A 23,044-nucleotide genomic window follows, 5' to 3' on the forward strand; every position below is an offset into this window, starting at 1 on the left:
TAAAAAACTCAAGCGACAACACATGCTGGAGAGATTGTGGAGAAAGGAGAACCCTTCTCCATTGCTGGTGGGAATGTAAACTGGTATAACCACTTTGGAAGTCAATCTGGCCCTTTCTCAGACAATTAGGAATAGTGCTTCCTATTGACCCAGCTATACCACTGCTATGTATATACCCAAAATTTGCTCAAGTGCACAACAAGGACATTTGCTCAACCATGTTTGTAGCAGCTTTATTTGTAATAACCAGAACCTCGAAACAACCCAGATGTCCATCAACTGAGGAATGGATACAGAAATTGTTGTATTTTTACACAATGGAATACTACTCAGCAATCAAAAATGAGGAAATCATGAAATTTGCAGGCAAATGGTAGGATCTAGAAAAGATCATTCTGAGTGAAGTATCCCAGAAAGAGAAAGACAAACATGGTATATACTCACTTATATAGACCTATTAGATATGATAAACATAATGTAATCTATACACCTAAAGAAGATAAACAAGAAAGCAGATACGGGGTAAGATGATCAATCCTCATTTAGAAAGATAAATGGGATATGCATTGGATGTATGACAGGAGTCTACTGCAGGAAGCATCTGAAAGATTCTACCTAGCAGTGTTTCAAAGCAGATACTAAGACTCATAACCAAACCTTTGTCAGAGTACAGGGAATCATATGAAAGAAGGGAAGTTAGTACAATGTGGAAAGGATTGGAGTTCCACAAGGACCAAATATATATGGGCACAGAGGTCTTTTCTGAGAGTGACACTCCACCAAGTACCATGTATAGAGATAACCTAGAACCTCTGCTCGGATGTAGCCTGTGGTAGCTCAGTAACCAATTGGTTTCCCATAGTAAGGGGAACCAGGAGTATTTCTGACAGGAACTCAATGGCAGCCTCTTTGACCTCCGCACTCCCCCAAGGGAGGAGCAGTCCTGTTAGGCCACAGAGGAGGACTTTGCAGCCAGTCCTGAACATACCTGATAAAACAGGGTCAGGTGAAAGGGGAGGAGGTCCGCCCCAATCAATGGACTTTGAAAGGGCCAGGGAGGAGGTGAAGGATGGAGGGTGGGGTTGGGAGGGAGTAAGGGAGTGGGATACAGCTGGGATACAGAGTTAACAAAATGTAACTAATAATAAAAATTAAATTAAAAAAAGAAAAAGACACAACCTATAGGGTGAAGAGACAGCCTAGAAAATGAAAAAAAAAAGTCTTTTCAACTGTACATCTGACAGATTGTTATTGTCTCTAACAAAAAATATTATAAAACTAAATACAAAGGAAACAACACCATTAAAATTTAGGAAGTGAACTAAACAGAGTCCTCAAGAATTAAAATGAATGAGAAATTTTTAAAAATATGTGCAACATCTTTAGCCATTAGAGAAAAGCACATTGAGACCTTTTTAAAATGTCATCTTATCCCATTAGGATTAGTTAAAGTCAAAAGGGAAATAACATACGAAGGCATGTATATGGTGAAAGGCAATATTCATCCACCTTACAGTGACTTATAAACAGACAGAGCCTCTATGAAAATCAGAGTGGAGGTATGAAATAGTTTTCTTTTGTGTTATAATAAAAATAAAACTTGGACAAAAACAGCTTGGAAAGTAAAGGTGTTATTTGGCTTACAAGTTATATTACCTCATCAAGGGAAGCGAAAGTTGGAACTCAAAGCAGGAAACTTGAGTAAAACATACAGCTAATCTTATAGGCTCAGGCTGAATCCAGTATTTAGGTGCCACTGTCTTTGCATATATGTATTCATTGATGCTATATTCATAATAGTCAGAAAACAGAAAGAGCTTAGAAGTCTATCAACTCATAAATGGAAAATACAGATGTACATTTACCCAACAAAATATTATTCAAGTATGTGAAAGCTTAAATTTTCGGCTAATGTATGGAACTATAAGTAATCACAAGTAAGGCAACCAAGATCCAGAAAGACAGAAGTCACATTTTTTTCTCTCATATGTTGATGCTAACTTTGAATCATGTATGCATTTATATTTGGAGTATAAATAAACTACGAAGGAACCGGAGAATAGTTTAATAGAGGAGTAATAAAACATTGGAAGTCTGATGGAAGAACGGTGAAAAAATAACGGAAGGGTTGACTGGGAAAAATTGGAGTTGAAGAAGGAGTATGAGGTTAGATAACTAATGTTAAAGAGTTTTGAAAAAAAAAAAAAACAAATGGTAAACCTACTGATGTACAAGCTCCTGATATGCATATATAAAAATAATTTAACTAGTATTATCCTATAACAGGGGGAAATGTCACTTCTAGACATTTTAGACTTTTAAATGAAAAGTATACTGCTTGGCATGAGGTTGGGGTTTCTTGGTATGAGAAATCACATATTTAACCACACATTAAAAGGCACTGACATTGTTTTTTGTTACCCTCCATAACTTAAATGTAAGATCCTACTGCTTAAGAAAAGCCATGCTCGGGGACAAAGGACTTTGTTACTTTGTATGAACCTAGGTGTTCCTTACTCATTGGATAGATAGCAGACTGCTAGAAGGTGCTATGCCATCTCTCATGGGAGTAATGTAATCACTTGTCTTATCCATCAGTGAATCCTGGTACCCATAATAATGACTGGCTTATGAAGATATAGTCTCTGGTGCAATAGTGACACAAATGCTGTGGTGATAACCAAGCACTGGCTTTGCAGCAGACTTCTCAAGATGAAGCTCATTCCTGCCTTGTTAACATGATTAAGAATCTGTTGTACATTGTAGTACAATTACACAATGGAATACTACTCAGCAATTAAAAACAAGGAAATAATGAAATTTGCAGGCAAATGGTTGGAAAAAGAAAAGATCATTCTGAGTGAGGTAACCCAGAAGCAAAAAGACACACATGGTATATACTCACTTATAAGTGGATATTAGCCATATAATATAGGATAAATATACTAAAATCTATAGTCCTAAAGAATATAAACAACAAGGAGGGCCCTAGGAAAGAGGCTTAATCCTCATTCAGAAGGGAAAACAGAAAAGACATCAGAAGCAGGAGAAGACAGGGACCAGGGACAAGAGTCTACCACAGAGGGCCTCTGAAAGGCACTACTTATCAGGGTATCAAAGCAGATGCAGAGACTCATAGCCAAACTTTGGGCAGAGTGCAGGGAAACTTATGGAAGAAGGGTGAGATAGAAAGACCTGGAGGGAACCATATCTCCACAAGAAGACCAACAGAATCAAAGAATATCTGGGCCCAGGGGGTCCAGAAGAGTTTGATGAATCAACGAAGGGCCATGCATGTAGAGAACCTAGAACCTCTGCTTAGATGTAGCCCACAGGCAGTTCTGTCTACACGTGTGTTCCTAAGTAAGGGGAGTAGGGTCAGGTACTGGCCTGAACTTGGTCAACCTGTTCTTTAATCATCTCTCCCTAGGGAAGTGGCCTTACCAGGCCACAGAAGAAAAGGGTCCAGACAGTCCTGATGATACCTAATAATCTAGGGTCAGATAGTAGGGGAGGAAGACCTCCCATATCAGTGGACTAGGGGAGGGACATAGGGGAGGAAGAGGGAGGAGATGAGGGTGGAAGCAACAGCCAGGATACAAAGTAAATACATTTTAATAAATAATAATTTTAAAAAGAATCTATTTTAAGATAGGAGATAGGCCATAGTGGGAAAACCTATTATTATTATTCTAAATTGATGTAATATTAAACTCTCCCTCTTTATTTTCATATATTAGTGCCTCCCTCATTTATAAAAAAAGCTTCTTATTCTGGTAAACAGTGATTAGCACAAAGACACAGAGATTGAGGAATTTCATAGTGCTTATCACGAAAAGCAAGTTCTATAACATTCTTCCCTCTTACAAAGAAAGAGGCTCAGACATCATTAAAGAAGAGACAAGGGTAGTGCATGACTACAGTGAAACTGTTTTCTGAACATCACTGAGAAATTATACATATGAACTGACACTAGCTGTGACAGCAGGTAAAAGACCTACAGAAGATCAATCCAAATACCATCCAGGATGAGTAGGGAGGAGGTCACCAATTCTCATTCTTAGATGTCAGCTATTGTCAGTCTGTGACAGTTGGGAAATAAGACAATTTATCCAGGAACTGGGCCCAATGCTCCAGAAGATGGCCCTATACATATGCTCATAGTGTCAACACTACATAGACTCTATGGGTTAACTTAAAAAGATAAAAAGGAAGATCTGAAATAAGGAGGTAATATATTGATGATAGAGATGGAGGAGGAATTAGATTTGAGGTGTAGGGGTTAGACTTGATCAAAGCATATTATATGTATGTATAAAATACTCAGTCAATAAAAAAATGTAAAACTTAAAAAAACCTGTATTGAGTCACCGTCACCAAATACAGACTATGGCAAAACAATACGTATCTGAAGATGTCACAAACCTGTATCTGAAGATGTCACAAACCTATTTATTATATATATATATTTAATATATATTATATGTAATATCTAATCATTTAATATATATCTAAACATATAATAAATATTATATTAAATTATATTATATTATTACATAATTACATAATAATTTATATTATATAATTATAAACATATAATATATCTAAACATATAATATATGTTTATATTATATATTTATCTATTATAATATATTGTAAATTAATATATATTTAACACATTATATATTTATTATATATGTGTGTGTGTATACTATAATATAGGTACAATAATATCAGTGGTCAAAGGATTGGTGTGAGTGTCAGAAAGATAAAGGGAAAATTCCATATTGTGAGGGTATAAAAGAATCAATGAAGACCTTTTAAGACCCAAATACCAATAATAAGATAGAATTTACTCTGGGTCTAACATCTAGCACACTGAGGTTAATTTTGAATTATTGAATGAATCGATTAACCCAGCAATATAGAAAAAATGAAGTTTTCTAATTATTTAAGTCTCTCACCATGAACTAATGTTTACACTACTTATATTTATTTTAAAATTTTAATTTTTGTCATATTCTTGATTTTAAGATAAAGTTTTAAAGTGGGCCAGCATAGTTAAATCAACTTTCTAAGTTTAGGAAATTAAAATTAATGGAGTTAACTTTTTTAGTATTGGTACAAAATTAATATCTCTCTTCTGTTTGCAAATCTGGTATACTTTATAGATTTTTATGTTGATAATTAACATGTGTGATCATTTAGAGAGTAGAAATTCTTAGTAGGGCTTCAGTGGATTAGCATGAGGGTTTCTCTTCTAAAATCTAATAATAGCTACAGAGTTGCTACATGAAAATCCTTTCAGTATATGCAGTAAAGAAAATTTATCTTGTTCCCATAAATGATTCACAGAAATTAAAGTACTTCCTACAGAGAAATTTTATACTAGCCAATTAACTTATGCTGAGTTTCCATTTTCTCTTCTGAAAATGTAACATGAGAAAATAGATTTATTAAACATTTAGTAATAATAAACTTGAAACAATTCTATACAGATGAATACAAATTAGTCTGTAATTAATATAAAGGACTAGATATCAAGTCATATAAATATTCATACCATAGATTTTAGAGTATCTTAAAAGCAAAACATGAACCAAGATTTTGATAATTGTACAATACAATTTTTGTAATCATACCTGAGGACTGGAATTTATGTTATTTAAAACCTTTCATAAGTAACATTGGTTAAGTAAGTTTTTTAATTATTTGTGCATATTTTTATTCTTGTCCTATCAACCCAGGAAGTATTTTATAAGTTTCTTTATTTTATAAATAAATAAAATGTAAAATAATCACATTGACAGGTTAATATACATTGAAAATAAGAGGATATATTGAACATCTGTATTAATGAGTCTCATAGAAAATACATTAGATGCTGTAAATAATAATCAATGCAAGACAGTGCCTTAATGGCAAAATTTTCAGTTGGCCATTAATATTTTCTATTTTTATTGAAGTATTCATGTACAAGTATAAAATGAGCATGAAGCATGTTTCAAAATGTATTATGTGTATCTGTTAATGAGTGAACTGAAATATAAATAATCTGCTTCAAAGAAAAATTTAACAAAAAGCCAATAAAGAGTGTTAGAATAAATTTATTAATACGCATAAAATGGATTTATTTGTGAAAATGAAATATGGTATATGAATATTTGCTTTCTTCTGTTTGATAATACATTTTGATAGATTAAATTCATTTCCATAACTTAAAGTCATATCTATCTTATTATTGTTGATCTAGAGAAAATTTTTAACCCTTCAAATAAAAAATTATAGAGCTTATATCATAATCAGCCAAAGCTATCATTCATTTTAACTTAAATAGTTCACCAGAGGAATCGATCATTTCTATTTTTCAACTTTAAGACAACTTTTAAATTATTCATTTCCTCAAATGTTTGCAGTCTTTTCTATATATCTTGTTGTAATAATGCATAATAAATATAATTTCACTTTATTTCTCTGTTAATACATTTGTAGTATTCACATATCAGCTCCTAAACCATCTAGATATGAATATTATTGTATAATTATTCATGCATATATCATGGAATTATTCTTTTCTGAATGAGCTGAGAACTAGTTCTTCTGTTTCAAAATAAATATTCACATTCAGTTAGGCTCAAAACCAAAAATAGTTCTTTTTTCAATCAGTATTATTCATAAATTTTATCCAGTGTGCCTTTTTCCTTTAATGAATTTTGTTTATGAACTTGGTATTGTTAATCTTTTTTTTTTTTTGCCAGAGTTTATAAGGAGACTCACCTAGACCAATCACAGAGCCATGCTACTATAACCTGGTAGAAAATTGCAAGGCAATTTACTTTTCAAAATTAAATAGTGGATTTTGGTAGTGTCCATCAGTTGCCATGACTACTCACAAAATAGCATATGTGAAGTTCCCCACTTAAAAGAAAAAAAAAAACCTCAAAAAGAGCATCACACTTTCAGAAATATGTGATTATGATAATTTGCTGCTTTTAATTTTACTTTGCAAAGCATATTGTGACATTAAACACAAAGGACTAAGAAATAAGTACATTAGCAATAAATAATTGTTACTTTCAAAAACAAGCCATTAAACATTACACAGAATGAGCCCCTTTAGAATAAACACCTAAAAGCTTTGAATTTTAAGAGATGTGTTTTCCTTCCAAAAAGAAAAAGAACTGAAAAATATATGAAAATGATCAGAGCACACATAACTCCATAACTTCCTCAAAATATCTTTTAAAGATAGAAGCTAGGATATTAAACTTTTTTACGTTTTTATTTTATTCCATACAGTTTATTCACTTTGTATCCCAGTTGTAGCCCCCTCCCCCACCCTTTCTCAATCCCACCCTCTGCCCTCTTCTTCTCCTATGTCCCTACCCCGGTCCAATGATAGGGGAGGTCTTCCTCCCCTTTCATCTGACCATGGTCTATAAGGTCTCATCAGTATTGGTTTCTTTGTCTTCCTCCGTGGGCTGGCAAGGCTGCTTCCCCCTCAGGTGGAGGTGATCCTAGACCCAGCCCACGAGTTCAAGTCAGAGATGGTCCACGATCCAATTACTGGTAAACCCTCTTGGATACTGAGATGCCTTGGGCTACTTCTGTGCAGAGGTTCTAAGTTATCTCCATGCACCGTAATTGTTTGGAATATTGGTCTCAGAAAAGACCCCTGTTCTGTTGCTCCCCTTGTGGAGCTCCTGTTCCCTCCAGGTGTTTCTATCTCTCCCTTCTTTCATAAGATTCCCTGCACTCTGCCCAAAGTTTGGGTATGCATCTCAGCATGTGTTTTAATACCCTGCTGGGTGAAGTGTTTCAGAGGCCTTCTGTGATAGGCTCCTGTCATGTTCCCTTTTTTCTCCCTCTTCCAATGTGATGTCCTTCTCATTTGCCATTCTGAATGAAGATTGAACATCTTACCCAGGGTCATCCTTCCTGCTTAGCTTCCTTAGGTGTACAGACTTTAGCATGATTATCCTACATTATATGTATGATATGCACTTATAAGTGAGTATATACCATGTGTGTTTATCTGCTTCTGGGATACTTCACTCAGGATGATCTTTTCTAGATCCTACCATTTGCCTGCAAATTTCATGATTTCCTAGTTTATAATTGCTGAGTAGTATTCCACTGTGTAAATGTACCACAATTTCTGAATCCATTCCTCAAATGAGGGACATCTGAGTTGTTTCCAGCTTCTGGCTATTACAAATAAAGCTACTATGAACACGGTTGAACAAATGCCCTTGTTGTATACTTGAGCATCTTTCAGATATATGCCTAGGAGTGGTACAGTTGGTTCTAGAGGTAACACTATTCCTAATTGTCTGAGAAAGCAACAGATTAATTTACAAAGTTGTTGTACAAGTTTACATTCCCGCCAGCAGTGGAATAGGGTTCCTCTTTCTAACACAACCTCTCCAACACATGTATCACTTGAGTTTTGATCTTAGCCGGTGATTGGTGTAAGGTGAAACCTCAGGGTCGTTTTGATTTGCTTTTCCCTAATGACTAAGGATGTTGAGCCTTTTCTTAAGTGTTTCTCTGACATTCGATGATCCTCTTTTGAGAATTCTGTTTAACCTGTATCCCCCCTCCCCTTTTATTTAAACTGGGTTACTTGATTTGTTGCTGTTTAACTTCTTAAGTTCTTTATATGTACTGGATATTAGCCCTCTGTCAGATATATGATTGGTGAAGATCCTTTCCCAATTTGTAGGCTGTCATTTTGTTCTGATGACAGTGTCCTTTGCACTACAGAAGCTTTTCAGTTTCATGAGGTCTCATTTATTGACTGTTGATTTTAGTGCCTCTGCTGTTGGTTTTCTGTTCAGGAAGATGTACCCTGTTCCAAAGAGTTCAAGGCTCTTCCCCACTTTTTCTTTTAACAGGTTTATGGTGTCTGTTTTTATATTGAAGTATTTGATCCACTTGAATTTTAGTTTTGTGTAGGGCAATAAGTATGGATTTATTTGCATTTTTCTACATGTAGACATCCAGTTAGTTGAGCACCATTTGTTCAAGATGCTATCTTTTTTTCCATTGTATGGTTTTGGCATCTTTGTCAAAAATCAGGTGTCCATAAGTGTTTGGGCTTATTTCTGTGTCTTCTTTTCTATTCCATTGTTCCCCATTCTGTTTCTATGTTAGTACCATGCAGTGTTTATAACTGTTGTTCTATTGTACAGCTTGAGATCAGCAATGGAGATAACTCCATAACATCCTTTATTGTTTTAGTGATTCTGGGTTTCTTGACATTTCACATGAAGTTGAGAATTTTTCATTCAAGATCTGTAAAGAATTGTGTTGGTAATTTGATTGGAGTTGCATTGATTCTGTAGATTGCTTTTGGTAGGATGGTCATTGTTACTATTTTATTCCTGCCAAGCATGGGAGATCTTTCCATCTTCTGATATCTTCTTCTATTTCTTTCTTCAGAGATTGAAAGTTTTTTTTTTTTCCATACAAGATTTTGACATGCTTGGTTAGAGTTACACCAAGGTATTTTATGTCCTTTGTGGCTATTGTGAAGGGTGTTGTTTCTGTAATTTCTTTTTCAGCCCTTTTGTCTTCTGGATACAGAAGGGCTACTGATTTTTTTTTGAGTTAATTTTGTATCTAGCCACTTGGCTGAAGGTATTTATCATTGGAGATCCCTGGTAGAATTTTTGAGGTCACTCATGTATACTATCATATCATCTGCAAATAGTGATAGTTTGAGTTCTTCCTTTCCAAACTGAATCCCCTTGATCTCCTTGAATTGTCTTATTTCTCTAGCAAGGACTTCAAGTACTATGTTAAAGAGGTATGGAGAGAGTGAGCAGCCTTGTCTTTTCCCTGATTTCAGTGGGATTGTTTTAATTTCCTCTTGGTTTAGTTTTATGTTGTCTATAGGCTTGCTGTGTAATGTCTTTACTATGTTTATGTAAATGCCTTGTACTCCTGATCTCTCCAGGACTTTAAAAATAAATGAATGTTGGATTTTATCAAATGCTTTTTCAGCATCTAAGGAAATTATCATATGGTCATTTTCTTTCAGTTTGTTTTTAGGGTGGATTACAACAATTGATTTCAGTTTATTGACCCTCCCTATTGGGATGAGGTCTACTTGGTCATGTTGAATGATATCTTTGATGTGTTCTAGGATTCGGTTTGTTAGTATATTATTGATTATTTTTGCATCAATGTTCTTAAGAGAGATTAGCCTGAAAATCTCTTTCTTTGTTGGGTCTCTGTGAGTTTTAGGTATCAAGGTGACTGTGGCTTCATAGAATGGGTTTGGTAATGTTCCTTCTGTTTCTCTTTTGTGGAATAATTTGAAGAGTATTGGTGTTAGCTCTTCTTTGAAAGTCTCATATAATTCTGAGCTGAAACCATCTAGCCCTGGGCTTTTTTTGGATGGGAGAATTTTGATGACAACTTCTATTTCCTTAGGGGATATAGGACTATTTAATTGATTTACCTGGTCTTGACTCAGCTTTGGCAAGTGGAATCGATCAAGAAAGATGTCCATTTCATTAAGACTTTCGAATTTTGTAGCATATAGGTTTTTGAAGTAAGACCTAATGATTGTTTGGATTTCCTCAGTGTCTGTTTTTATGTCCCCCTCTTCATTTCTGATTTTGTTGATTTGCATGATGTCCTTCTGCCTTTTAGTTAGTTCTGCTAAGGGTTGGTCTATAATGTTGATTTTCTCAAAGAACCAGCTCTTGGTGTCATTGATTCTTTGAATTGTTTTACATGTTTCTGATTTATTGATTTGAGCGCTGAGTTTGATTATTTCCAGCTGTCTACTCCTCTTGGGTATGTCTGCTTCTTCTTTTTCTAGGGTTCCCAGGTGATCCTTTACATTTCTTTTATGAGATGTTTCAAATTTCTTCTTGAAGGCACTTATTGCTATGATATTTCCTCTTAGCACCTCTTTCATTGTTTCCCATAAGTTTGGGTATGTTATGCCTTCATTTTCATTGAATTTTAGGAAGTCTTTGATTTCTTTCTTTATTTCTCCCCTAATCCAGTTGTCATTGAGTAGCAAGTTGTTCAGTTTCCATGTGTGTGTTGGGTGTTTGCTATTTCTGTTGTTGGTGAGGTCCAGCTTTATTCTATGCTGGTCTTATAGGATACAAGGAATTATTTCAATCTTCTTGTATCTGTTGAGACTTGCTTTGTGACCAACTATATGGTCTATTTTGGAGAAGGTTTTTGAGGCACTGTGAAGAACGTAAATTTTTTGTGTTTGGGTGAAAGGTTTTGTAGATGTCTTTTAAGTCTAGTTGATTCATGACCTCTGTCAGAGTCATTGTTTCTTTGCTTAATGCTGTTTTGTTGACCTGTCCTTTGTTGAGAGTGGGGTGTTGAAGTGTCCCACTACTAATGTGTGGGATCTATGTATGGTTTTAGTTTTATTAATGTTTCATTTACAAATATGGGTTCTCTTTTATTTGGTGAGTTCAGTATTGTGATGTCTTCTTGGTGGAATTTTCCTTTGACAAGAATGAACATACCTTCCCCATCTCTTGGTTAATTTTGGTTAAAAATCTATTTTATTAGATATTAAAATGGCTACTCCTGCCTGCTTCTTGGGTCCATTTGCTTGCAAAACTATCTTTTAGCCCTTTACTCTCAGATATCTTTGTGACTTAATTGTGTTTCTTATATGCAACAGATTGTTGAATTCTGTTAAAATATCCATTCTGTTAGTCTGTGCCTATTTCATTGGTGTTGAAGGAGATTAATGACCAGTAGCTGTTAGATCCTTTGATATTGATGTTGACTGTGGTAGTGTGTTTGTGTGTTTGCCTACTTTTTGTTTTGCTGTAGTGAGGTTATTTATTTCCTGTGTTTTCCTGAATATAGTTAGCTTTCCTGGGTTGTATTTTTCTTTCTAGTATTTTCCATAACTCTGGATTTTTTAAGTAGATATTTTTTAAATTTCTTTTCTTAGTTGAATATCTTGTTTTTCCCATCTATGATGACTGGGATTTTTCTGGGTATAGTAGCCTGCACTGGCATCTGTGTTCTCTCAGTCTCTGCATGATATCTATCAGGCTATTCCGGCTTTCATAGTCTCTGTTGAGTAGTCAGGTATGATTCTGATGAGTTTGCCATTATATGTTACTTGGCCTTTTTCCCCTGCAGCTTTTAGCATTTTTTCTTTATTCTTTATAGTTACTGTTTTGGTTATTATGTGGCTGGAGGATTTTCTTTTCTGGTCTAATTTATTAGGTGTTCTGTAGGCCTTTTTTATTCTTAGATGTCTCTCATTTAAGTTGGAGAAATTTTTTCTATGATTTTGTTGAAAATGTTTTCTGGGCCTTGGAAATGGGAATCTTCTTTTTCCTCTATTCCTATTATTCTTAGGTTTTGTCTTTTCATGTTGTCTTGGATTATTTGCACAGTCAGGGTCAAAGTTTTTTAGATTTAACATTTTTTTGACATATGTCTATTTCTTCCATTGTATCTTTTTCTTCCATTGTATCTTCCACACCTGAGATTCTTTCTTCCATCTCTTGTAGTCTGTTGGTTTTGCTTACCCCTGTAGTTCCTGTTCCCTTCCTTAAGTTCTTTCTCTCCATGATTTCCTCCATTTGTGTTTTCTTTAATTTTTCCAATTCTTTCTTTAGATCTTGAACTATTTCTTTTATTTCCTTTACCTGTCTGACTGTATTTTCCTGTTTTGTTTTGTTTTTCAATTCCTTCACCTGTTTGAACATTCCTCAGTTTCTTTTATTTCTTTCAGTAATTTATGTATTTCCTCTCTAAAGGCCACAAACTGTTTGGCTGCATCTTCCCATATTTCTTTATAGATGGCCATAATAATTTATCTTCCTCCATTTGTTGACAGATGGCCATAATCTGTTTGACTTTATTTTCCTCTAATTCTTTAGGCATTTTGTTTGTTTACTCCATTATCCTCTTCATAAGCATAGATGTGAGTTCATCTTCTTGAATATCATTTATTCTGGGGTGTCCAGGGATGCTTGCCCCTGGATGACTGGGTTCTGGAGATGCCATATTGCTCTGTCTTTTTTTGATTGGGGTTTTATGCTGGCCTCTACCCATGGGACTATCTTAGACATTGGGTGTTAGTTTCTGGTGCTTCCTGGAATCCTAGAGTAGGGAGAATTCCTTGATAGGAAGATGATTTTTCCTGAAGGAGGCCTCCTCGATTTTGGGGGTATGGTCACTAAATAGCTGGTGTTTTTTCAAGCATTTCCACAGTTCACCTCAGGCGTATAGACCTGAGTGGTAATTTTAGTCTTTGTTAGTCAAGGTGGCTGGTTCTCCTCTCACCCAGAGAAGTCCTGGAGATTGCTGCCCTGCTTCTAGGTTTCTTGGTCTAAATTTAGTGAGTTCCTGATGTAACCTCGGGGCCCCGCGGTCAGGTCTGTTTTGTTAGGGATAACTGGTTGCCCCTTGGAGAATATCTGGGGGCTGATCTTGGGGTTCCCAGTTTTCTGAGGTTGGAGCTCTGTGCCCCGGTACCCAAGTGGTAAGAAGTTTCAGGTGAGCACAGCTTTCATGCATGCAGCAGGAGTCTAGCGCCTGTAGCCTGGAGTATCTAGAAACTTTCCTGAAGCTGGGTGTCCTTAGGTAGGGCTAGATATTCCCCCACACACACACCATAGGGTTTCCTCCCAACAGGGAAACCCAGTCTTTAGTGTTTGGAGGTCCACAGTTCTGTCTGGGGTGACAAGGAGAGTGCGCAGGCACAGGCAGGTGGTGGCTCCAAGCTGGCCACTGGGCCCCTACAGGGACCCAGGAAGTTCCCTAACACTTTTCCTTGTGTTATGTGGAATTAGCTAAGTGCTACAAACTCAGCCTTGCTGTTTCCCTTACTGTGGGGTTTTCTCCTGACAGGGAAACCCAGTTTCTGGTGCCCTAGGGCACACAGTTCTGTCTGTGAGGGAGAGTCAGGAGAACAGCAGGTCTCTGTTCTTGGCCTGAGCCCAGCTCTGGGATGGAGGCTGTGCACCCACCGGTCTGTCCTTTTTCCAGGGAAAGACTGGGTAACCTGAGGTCAGTCCCATTTGCTTCCTTCCCTGTGGGGTTTTCTCCCAACTGGGAATTCAAGTCCCTGGTGTTTTGGTGCCCACAGTTCAGCCAGGGAAGGTGATCAGGACATGCAGGCATGTAGCTCTGGTCTGGTGACCAAGTACCTGCTGGTACCCAGGAATTCTTCCAGGTTTTAGTTGGGTGAACTGAGAATGGGCCAGATTGCTTCCTCCACCTTGGGGTTTCCTCTCACTAGGAATGGCAATCGCCAAAGGTGTTTTAGGGCCCAGAGTTCAGTCTTTTGGTCACTGTGTCAACACTGCTGTCCTGCTCCTCAGACACAGTATCCTCCCGGGGCCGCCATCTTTAATCAAAGCCTAAATGTTTTGATTAAAACTTTATGCTATTAAAATAATGGTTAACTGCACAAAATAAAGAAAATATCTATCATTTAAAATTTCGATTTACAGACAAACTATCCTAGGTTAACTATTTAAAACTTTAAAAGCAAGAATAATGTGAATTTTGTATAAGATTTACTTTATAGTCTTATCTTCAAATCAATTTGACATATCTAGAGACATTTTAGGATAGGAAAACCAGTTGTGAAAATATTCCCATGCGATTTATCAGCCAGCAAGTTTGTCGTGCATTTCCTTGATTAATAACTGATGTTGGAGGCTCCAGCTCACTGTGGGCCATAGATCATAGGCTAGTGGTCCTGGGTGCTAAGCAGCTTTGCTAGTCAGTAAGAAGCACACCTGCCATGTGTCTTTCTGCTTCTGGGATACGTCACTCAGGATGATATTTTCTAGTTCCCACCATTTTGCCTGCAAGTTTCATAATTTCCTTGTTTTCAATTGCTGAGTAGTATTCCATTGAGTAAATGTACCACAATTTCAATATCCATTCCTCAATAGAAGAGTATCAGGGTTGTTTCCAGATTCTGGCTATTACAAATAAAGCTTCTACAAACATGGTTGAGCAAATGTCCTTGTTGTGTACTTGAGCATATTTTGGATATATGCCTAGGAGTATTCTTAATTGTCTGAGAAATTGTCAGATTGATTTCAAAAGTGGTTGTACAAGTTTACATTCTCAGCAGCAATGGAGTAGCCTTCCCCGTTTTCTACATCCTCTGCAGCATGTACTGTTACATGAGTTTTTGATCTTAGTTATTCTGTTGGCTGTAAGTTGAAATCTCAAGTTCATTTTGATTTGCATATCGTTCATGACTAAGGACATTGAGCAATTCTTTAAGTGTTTCTCTGCTATTCTATTTTCCTCTACCGAGAATTCTCTGTCTAGCTCTGTATCTCGTTTTTTAATTGGATTACTTGCTCAGATGTAGACCATGGCAGCTCTGTATCCAAGTGAGTTCCCTATTAAGATGAACAGGGACTGTCTCTGTCACAAAATCTGTACCTGGCTCTTTGATCACCTCCCCATGAGGGAGGAGCTGACTTGCCAGGCCACAGAGGAGGACAATGAAGCCAGGTCTAATGAGACCTCATAATCTAGGGTCAGATGGAAGGGGAGGAGGACCTCCCCTATTAATGGACTTGCAGAAGAGCATGGGAATAGATGAGGGAGGGTGGGGCTGGGAGGGAATGAAAGAGAGGGTTACAGCTCAGATACAGAGTAAATAAGGTATAATTAATACAAAAAATTTTAATAAAAAATAAAAGAAGCACTCCTCCATAGCCTTTAAAGTAGTATCTTCCTACAGGTTCCTGCTTTCATTTCCTGCACTGGCTTCCCCGGATTATGGATTGAAATCTGGCAGATGAAACAAACGTTTGTCTTCCAAAGTTGATTTTTGTCATAGTATTTCATCACACCAGGAGAAAACCTAATAAAGATATCTTTGAATTTATTTAAAATGTTTATATTTCTTTTGACCTTGTGCATACAAGGTAAATCTTCTGCTACTAAGCTATAGTACTAGACTATTTCCAGTTTTGATTTGACATGAAGTCTCACCAATTGCCCTGGCTAGCCTTAGTAGCCTTGAACTCAATCTTTAGCCAAGCCGACTTTGAACATGATCCCCAAGTTCAGCCTCCTGAATAGCTTATAGTAATTATTTTTAATATTTTTTTGTAGAATGACAGGATAGAGAAAGAAAAAAGAATTAGAGATCAAGTTGAGTGTGTATGGGGAGGTTATGTGTGGAGTGAGGAGAGGCAGAAACATGAAAATATGATTAAATATATTCTATAAACAATATTTTAAATTAAAAATAAAACGGGGACATCAGAAGCAGGTAAAATTCTTTAAACATTCCTTTAATATTTAGAGAGGGCTGAGTTTTCCACACTACTGCCAATCACCAGCCCTTGCAGTTAGGAAAGAAAATAAGTAGAACCAAATCAGAAAGAAATACCTTTATTCACAGCTGATTAATCTTACATGTAGAAACCCCCAATGATCACACACATATATGGATGAATACAAATGCAGCTCATAAAGCAACATGAGAAAAAAAATCATGCTGAATAAGACAAATCAATACACAAAAGCTGTGACTCAAGTAAATACTAACAATGAACATTTGAAGAGTAAACTCAAACAATAATTCATATCATAACATTATTAGAATATAATATTTAGAAATAAACAAAATTAAATAGGTAGAAAATCTTGTACTGTAACAACTCCAAAGCATTGAAAAAGTAATCAAATTAGATATAAACAAATGGAAAGATGTTATTTGTTTATGGGTTAGATGAATTAGAACTGTTAACTCTCTACTCATAGATGATTCATTGCAGGCCTTTATGCAGAGCCTCTTCAGTGTAGATTAGTGGATTATGGACCCAAATTGAAGTTAGTTTTGGATATAGATAGTCTAAAATAGGATGTTCATGCTATGGCAAATTATTTATTGATTAAATGCAATCTTTGTAACAATTTCAGTAATAGCTCTTGTGAAAAGATAAAAACTTCTTGAAATTTGCACGAAATCTCTAGAGACCCTAAGCAACAAAATTAACTTGAAAGATAAAAATATTAAGAGCCTTAAATATGCCAATTTCTAAATATAATCTTTTCCCTGAGGGAAAGAGCTGTTTCTCTACCCAATTAGGTTTCATATTTTGGAGATAATGAAGAATCTAACCTAGGTTGCATTACTAGGACATAAGAGTGAATACATTTCTTTATGGAAATATACAGAAGGGGCATGAGTTTTTGTTGTTATTTTCCTTAAAAGAAGGGAGGAGGGAGAAAGGTTAATATAGTAATTAAATGGGTTCATAGGTACTCTGAATTGTGTGGCATTGAACATGTCTGTGCAGTTATCTAAAGAATAGGATACTGAGTCTTTAAAAATAAGTGGAGAAATTGGAGTTCTTATGTCTGTTAGAAACACAAAGTGGTACAAATGCTATAGCAATGAATAGAACAGTTCCTGAAAATACAAATATCAGTATTTTTATGACTCAGAAATTCTGGGTGTATATAGCAAAATTTTCTATTAAGGAGTTTATCAGAGATATTTGTATCCTCATAATAATAGAAGCATTAGTCATAATAGAGAAAAGATGAATATAATCCAATTGTTCATGTACATTAAATATTTTATTATTTGGACTTAGAAACAGAGAAAATTCTAGCATATAGTATTATATACATAATATATATAATACGATATATATGTATATATATATATATATATATATATATCGTATTATGTTGAGTGAAATTATCCACTCAAAAAAAATCACCTTACTATATGTTTTCACTTGTACTGGGTAACCAGATGTTCTGGCTTTACATGAGCTAGGAATTTCTGGGAAAAGAAAGTAAATTGAAAAAAAATGCCCTCATTCAGATTGTATGTAGGAAAATTTTAGGTTTAATGACTGATGGGAGTGGGCTAAACCAATAAGCTATGGTACCACCCCTAGACAGGCAGTTCTGAGTTATACAAGAAAGAAGGCTGAGCAACTCATAAGGAGCCAGCCAGTAAGCAGTGTTCTTCCATGGCTTCTGCTTCAGTTCTTGCCTCATAGCTCTTGCTTTGAGTTCCTGGCCTGACTTCTTTAAGTGATGATGGATTTTGACATTAGAATTGTTAACAGAAATAAATCCTTTCTCCTCAAGCTGCATTTGACCATTATGTTTTTTGGTTTTATTTTTTGTTTTGTTCTTTTTTTGTTTTTTTTTTTGTTTTTTTTTTTTTCTTTTTGCCACGGAAATATAAGACTTAATTAAGATACCAGAGAACTCATATTTAGAAAAACAGAATTTGAAGGGTGACTGCAAGTGCCATAGATGCGGTTGTGATTTGAGGAGTTCAGTGAATATAGTTACAATTTTGTAAAATAAAATAAAATAAAGAGATCTATGTAAATGGGTATTGGTGTACCTTCATGCCAATTATCACTGAATACACAAAATGGTTAAGATTGTAAATTTTGTTTTTGGTATTTTGTCACAAATAATGGTAAAAGTTCTTGAGAATCTCAAAAAGGTCTGTGTTGGCTACTATGAATTTGAATTCTTATTTTTCTCTGTTGAGAACTATCAATACAAATCCATAGACCCTTTTCATTGAAAATAGATTATTTTCATATAATTTATTCTGACTACAGCCCCCTGACCACCATTCACATCCTCTCCAATTCCTCACTGACCCAAAACCAAACCTTTTATTTCTTTTTCATTTGAATAAAGACATTAATAATAGCAACAATAGATTAATAAGACAAATCAAAGTAGACAAGCGAGAATAGGACAAACAGAAGAGAAGGAACAAAGAAAAGGCTCCAGTAACACATATAGACCCAGAGTCACTTATGTTCATATACAAAGAAATCCCATGAAAAGAAAACAGAAGATACAATATATATACAAAAGATTTGTAAAATTTAAAACATGACCTAAAAAAGCATTACATGAATATATACATATATTCCATAGATGCATTGAGTTCATTTTGTGTTTGCCATTTACTGCTTGGCATGGGGCCTGACCTTAAGAGTAGTTGAAAACTAAATTTTCCTTTGGGAGTTGTCACAATCTCTGTGAGTTCATATGTACATTGGTAGCACTAAATTTAGAAGGCCTTGTTTCCGTGGTATCCTCCATTCACTCTGGCTCTTATAATCTTCCTACGTTACTTTTCACAGAATTCCCTTAGCTATAAGAGACTAGACTTGAGGTAGACATTCCATTAAGTATTGAGTGTTCTAAGGTTTATCAATATCTGAACATTGTCCAGCTGTAGATCTCTGTATTTGGTTTCAAATGCTGCTACAGGAAGCTTCACTAAATATAACTAAGCAGGACATTGACCTATGAATATTTCAAAATACTATTAAGGCGTCATTTTATTACTATGTTCCTTTAGTAGAAGAGTCACATTTGTTTCTCCCGTATGTCCTGGCCCATCTAGTCTCAGGTTCTTAGCCACTGAGTAGTGTCAGGAATCTGTTCACACCTTGTGAAGTGGGCCTTCAATATAATTACATATTGGTTAGTCTCACAATGTTTGTGCCACAATTGCAATCTTGTAGGCAGGTCTTCATTGTAGATCACAGGGTTTATATCTGGCCTTTACCTTTCTCCTTTGCTTGTGTGCATAGTATCTTGCGATACCATGACACTAGTCAGTAAGAGTGAAGGCTCTAGGAAATCTCCAGATCAACTTGCGTCTGTTCAACTAGTTCTGTAGGAATAAATCCTTAACTATCAGCTTAAAAAGAGCAGTCAATAGCCTCAGTTGTTTGGAGGGAATTCATTGTGCCCCTTTGGCCAACAACTAGATTAGATGTAATTTGCTCTTGGAAGTAGAGTCTCCATTTTGTTAGGAGCTATTTCCAGTGGTGTTCCATCTCCCTTGTTACATGAAAATTCCATTTTAATAGTCTTCATATATGTATATATTTTGGGGAGCTTCCATGACTTTAGGTTTCCATACAAGCCCTCAAATGACCATCAGTTTTAGCTGTCCCTCTTCATATTTCCATCACCCACTTTCTACCTATCCCTTTTGATCTTCCAATTCCAGTATCACCCCACTCCATATATATTATCAATACTATACTTCCTTCCACAGAACATGCTTGTCCCCAGCCTTTATTCAATACCTGACCTCTGTAGTTATACAGTAATGTGCTTATATTAATGTAGCATTTTTTTAAAGTTTATTTTATTTTTATTAATTAAAGTTTTTTCATTTTGTATCCCAGCTGAAGCCTCCTCCCCCAATCACTCTCAATCCTGCCCACCCTACCTCTTCTTCTCTTATGGCCCTCCCCAAGTCCAGTGATATGGGAGATCCTCCTCCCTTTCCATCTGACCCTAGTCTATCAGGTCTCATCAGGACTGGCTTCTTTGTCTTCCTCTGGGGACTTGTAAGGCTAAATCCCCTCAGGTGGAGGTGATCAAAGAACCAGCCACTGAGTTCATGTCAGAAACTGTCCCTGTTCATATTATTGGGTAACCCTCTTGGACACTGACCTGTCATGGACTACTTCTGTGCAGGGGTTCAAGGTTATCTCTATGCATGGTCTTTGCTTGGAATATCAGTCTCAGAAAAGACCCCTGGGACCAGATATTTTGGTTCAGTTGCTATACTAGTGGAGCTCCTGTTCCCTCCAAGTCTTTCTATCTCTCCCTTCTTTCATAAGATTCCCTGCATCCTGCCCAAAGTTTGGCTATGAGACTCAGCATATGTTTTGATACCCTGCTGGGTAGAGTCTTTCAGAGGTTCTCTGTGATAGGCTCTTGTCCTGTTCCATGTTTTCTCCCTCTTCTGATGTCCATATAGTTTGCCATTCTGAATGAAGTTTCAGTATCTTACCCAGAGTCGTCCTCCTTGATTAGATTCCTTAGTTAGGTGTTCAGATTTTACTATGATTATCCAATATTATATGTCTAATATCTACTTTAAGTAAGTATATACCATGTGTATCTTTCTGTTTCTGGGATACCTTACTCAGGATGATCTTTTCTAGGTCTCACCATTTGCCTGCAAATTTCATGATTTCTTGTTTTCAGTTGTTGAGTAGTATTCATTGTGTAAATGTACCACAATTTCTGTACCCGTTCCTCAAATGAGGGACATCAGGATTGTTTCCAGATTATGGCTATTAAAAATAAATATGCTATGAACATGGTTGAGCAAGTGTCCTTGTTGTATACTTGAGAATTTTTTTAATATATGCCTAGGAGTAGTATAGTTGGATCTTGAAGTAGCACTATTCACAAATATCTGAGAAAGTGCCAGATTGATTTCCAAAGTGGTTGTACAAGTTTATATTCCCACCAGCAATGGAGTAGGGTTCCTCTTTCTACACAGCCACTCCAGCATGTGTTGTCACTTGAGTTTTTTATCTTAGCCATTTTGATCGGTGTAAAGTGAAATCTTAGGATCATTTTGATTTGCATTTCACTGATGACCAAAGATGTTGAGCATTGTTTTAAATGTTTGTCTGCCATTCAGTGTTCCTCTATTGAGATTTCTCTGTTTAGCTCTGTACCCTATTTTTTTTTAAACTGAGTTACTTGATTTGTTTCTATTTAATTTCTTAAGTTCTTTATGTATTCTGGATATTAACTTTCTTTCAGTTATACTGTTGATGAATATCCTTTCCCTATTTGTAGGCTGTAGTTTTTGTTTTTGTTTTGTTTTTTCTTATGACAGTGTCCTTTGCTTTACAGAAGCTTTGAGTTTCATGAGGTCCCATTAATTGATTATTGACCTCAGAACCTGTGCTGTTGGTGTTCTTTTCAGGAAGTTGTCTCCTGTGCCAATGAGTTCAAGGCTCTTCCTCACTTTTTCTACTAACAGGTTTAGTGTGTCTATTTTTATATTGAGGTCTTTGATCCTCTTGGATGTTAGTTTTGTACAAGGTGATAAGTATGGTCTATTTGTATTTATCTACATGTAGATATTCAATTATACCAGTACTATTTGTTGAAGATGTTATCTTTTTTTCCATTGTATGGTTTTGGCATCTTTGTCAAAAATCAGGTGTCCATAAGTGTGTGAGTTTATTACTGGGTCTTATATTCGATTCCAGTGATCCACCATTCTGTTTCTATGTCAGTACCATGCAATTTTTATAACTGTTGCTCTATAGTATAGCTTGAGATCAGCAATGGAGATAACTCCAGAAGATCTTTTATTGTAGAGGATTGTTTTAGCTATTCTGGATTTCTTGTTATTCCATATGAAGTTGAGAATTTTTCATTCAAGTTCTGTAAAGAATTGTGTTGGTAATTTGATGGGAATTGCATTGAATCTGTAGATTGCTTTTGGTAGGATGGCCATTTTTACTATGTTAATCCTGCCAAGCCATGAGCATGGGAGATCTTTGCATCATCTGATATCTGTTTTTATTTCTTTCTTCAGAGACTGAAATTTTTTTTTGTTTTTGTTTGTTTGTTTGTTTTTTGTTTTTAATTTTCATACCTGTTTTTGTCTTGATTGGTTAGACTTACACCAAGGTACTTTATGTCCTTTGTGGCTATTGTGAAGGGTGTAGATTTCCTAATTTCTTTCTCAGCCCGTTTGTCTTTTGTATACAGGAGGGCTGCTGATTTTTAAGTTGATTTTGTATTCAGCTATATGTCTGAATGTGTTTCTCATGTGTAGGAGATCCCTGGTAGAATTATTGGGCTCACTCATGTATACCATCATATCATTTGCAAATAGTGATAATTTGACTTCTTCCTTTCTAAACTGAATACCTTTGATTTCCTTTAATAGCCTTATTGCTCTAGCAAGGACTTCGAGTACTATGTTAAGGAGGTATGGAGAGAGTAGGCAGCCTTGCCTTGTCCCTGATTTCAGTCAGACTGATTTAAATTTCTTTCCATTGAATTTAATGTTGGCTATGGGCTTGCTGTATTTTTGCCTTTACTATGTTTAGGTAAGTGCCTTGTATCCCTGATCTCTCCAGGACTTTAAATATAAGCAAACGTTGGATTTTTTCAAATGTTTTTTCAGTTTCTAAGGTGATTATCATGTGGTCTTTTTCTTTCAGTTTGTTTATAGGGTGGATTACATTGATTGATTTCAGTATATTGA

This window comes from Meriones unguiculatus, chromosome X, assembly GCF_030254825.1.
Source record: "Meriones unguiculatus strain TT.TT164.6M chromosome X, Bangor_MerUng_6.1, whole genome shotgun sequence".
NCBI classification, from domain to species: Eukaryota; Metazoa; Chordata; class Mammalia; order Rodentia; family Muridae; genus Meriones; species Meriones unguiculatus.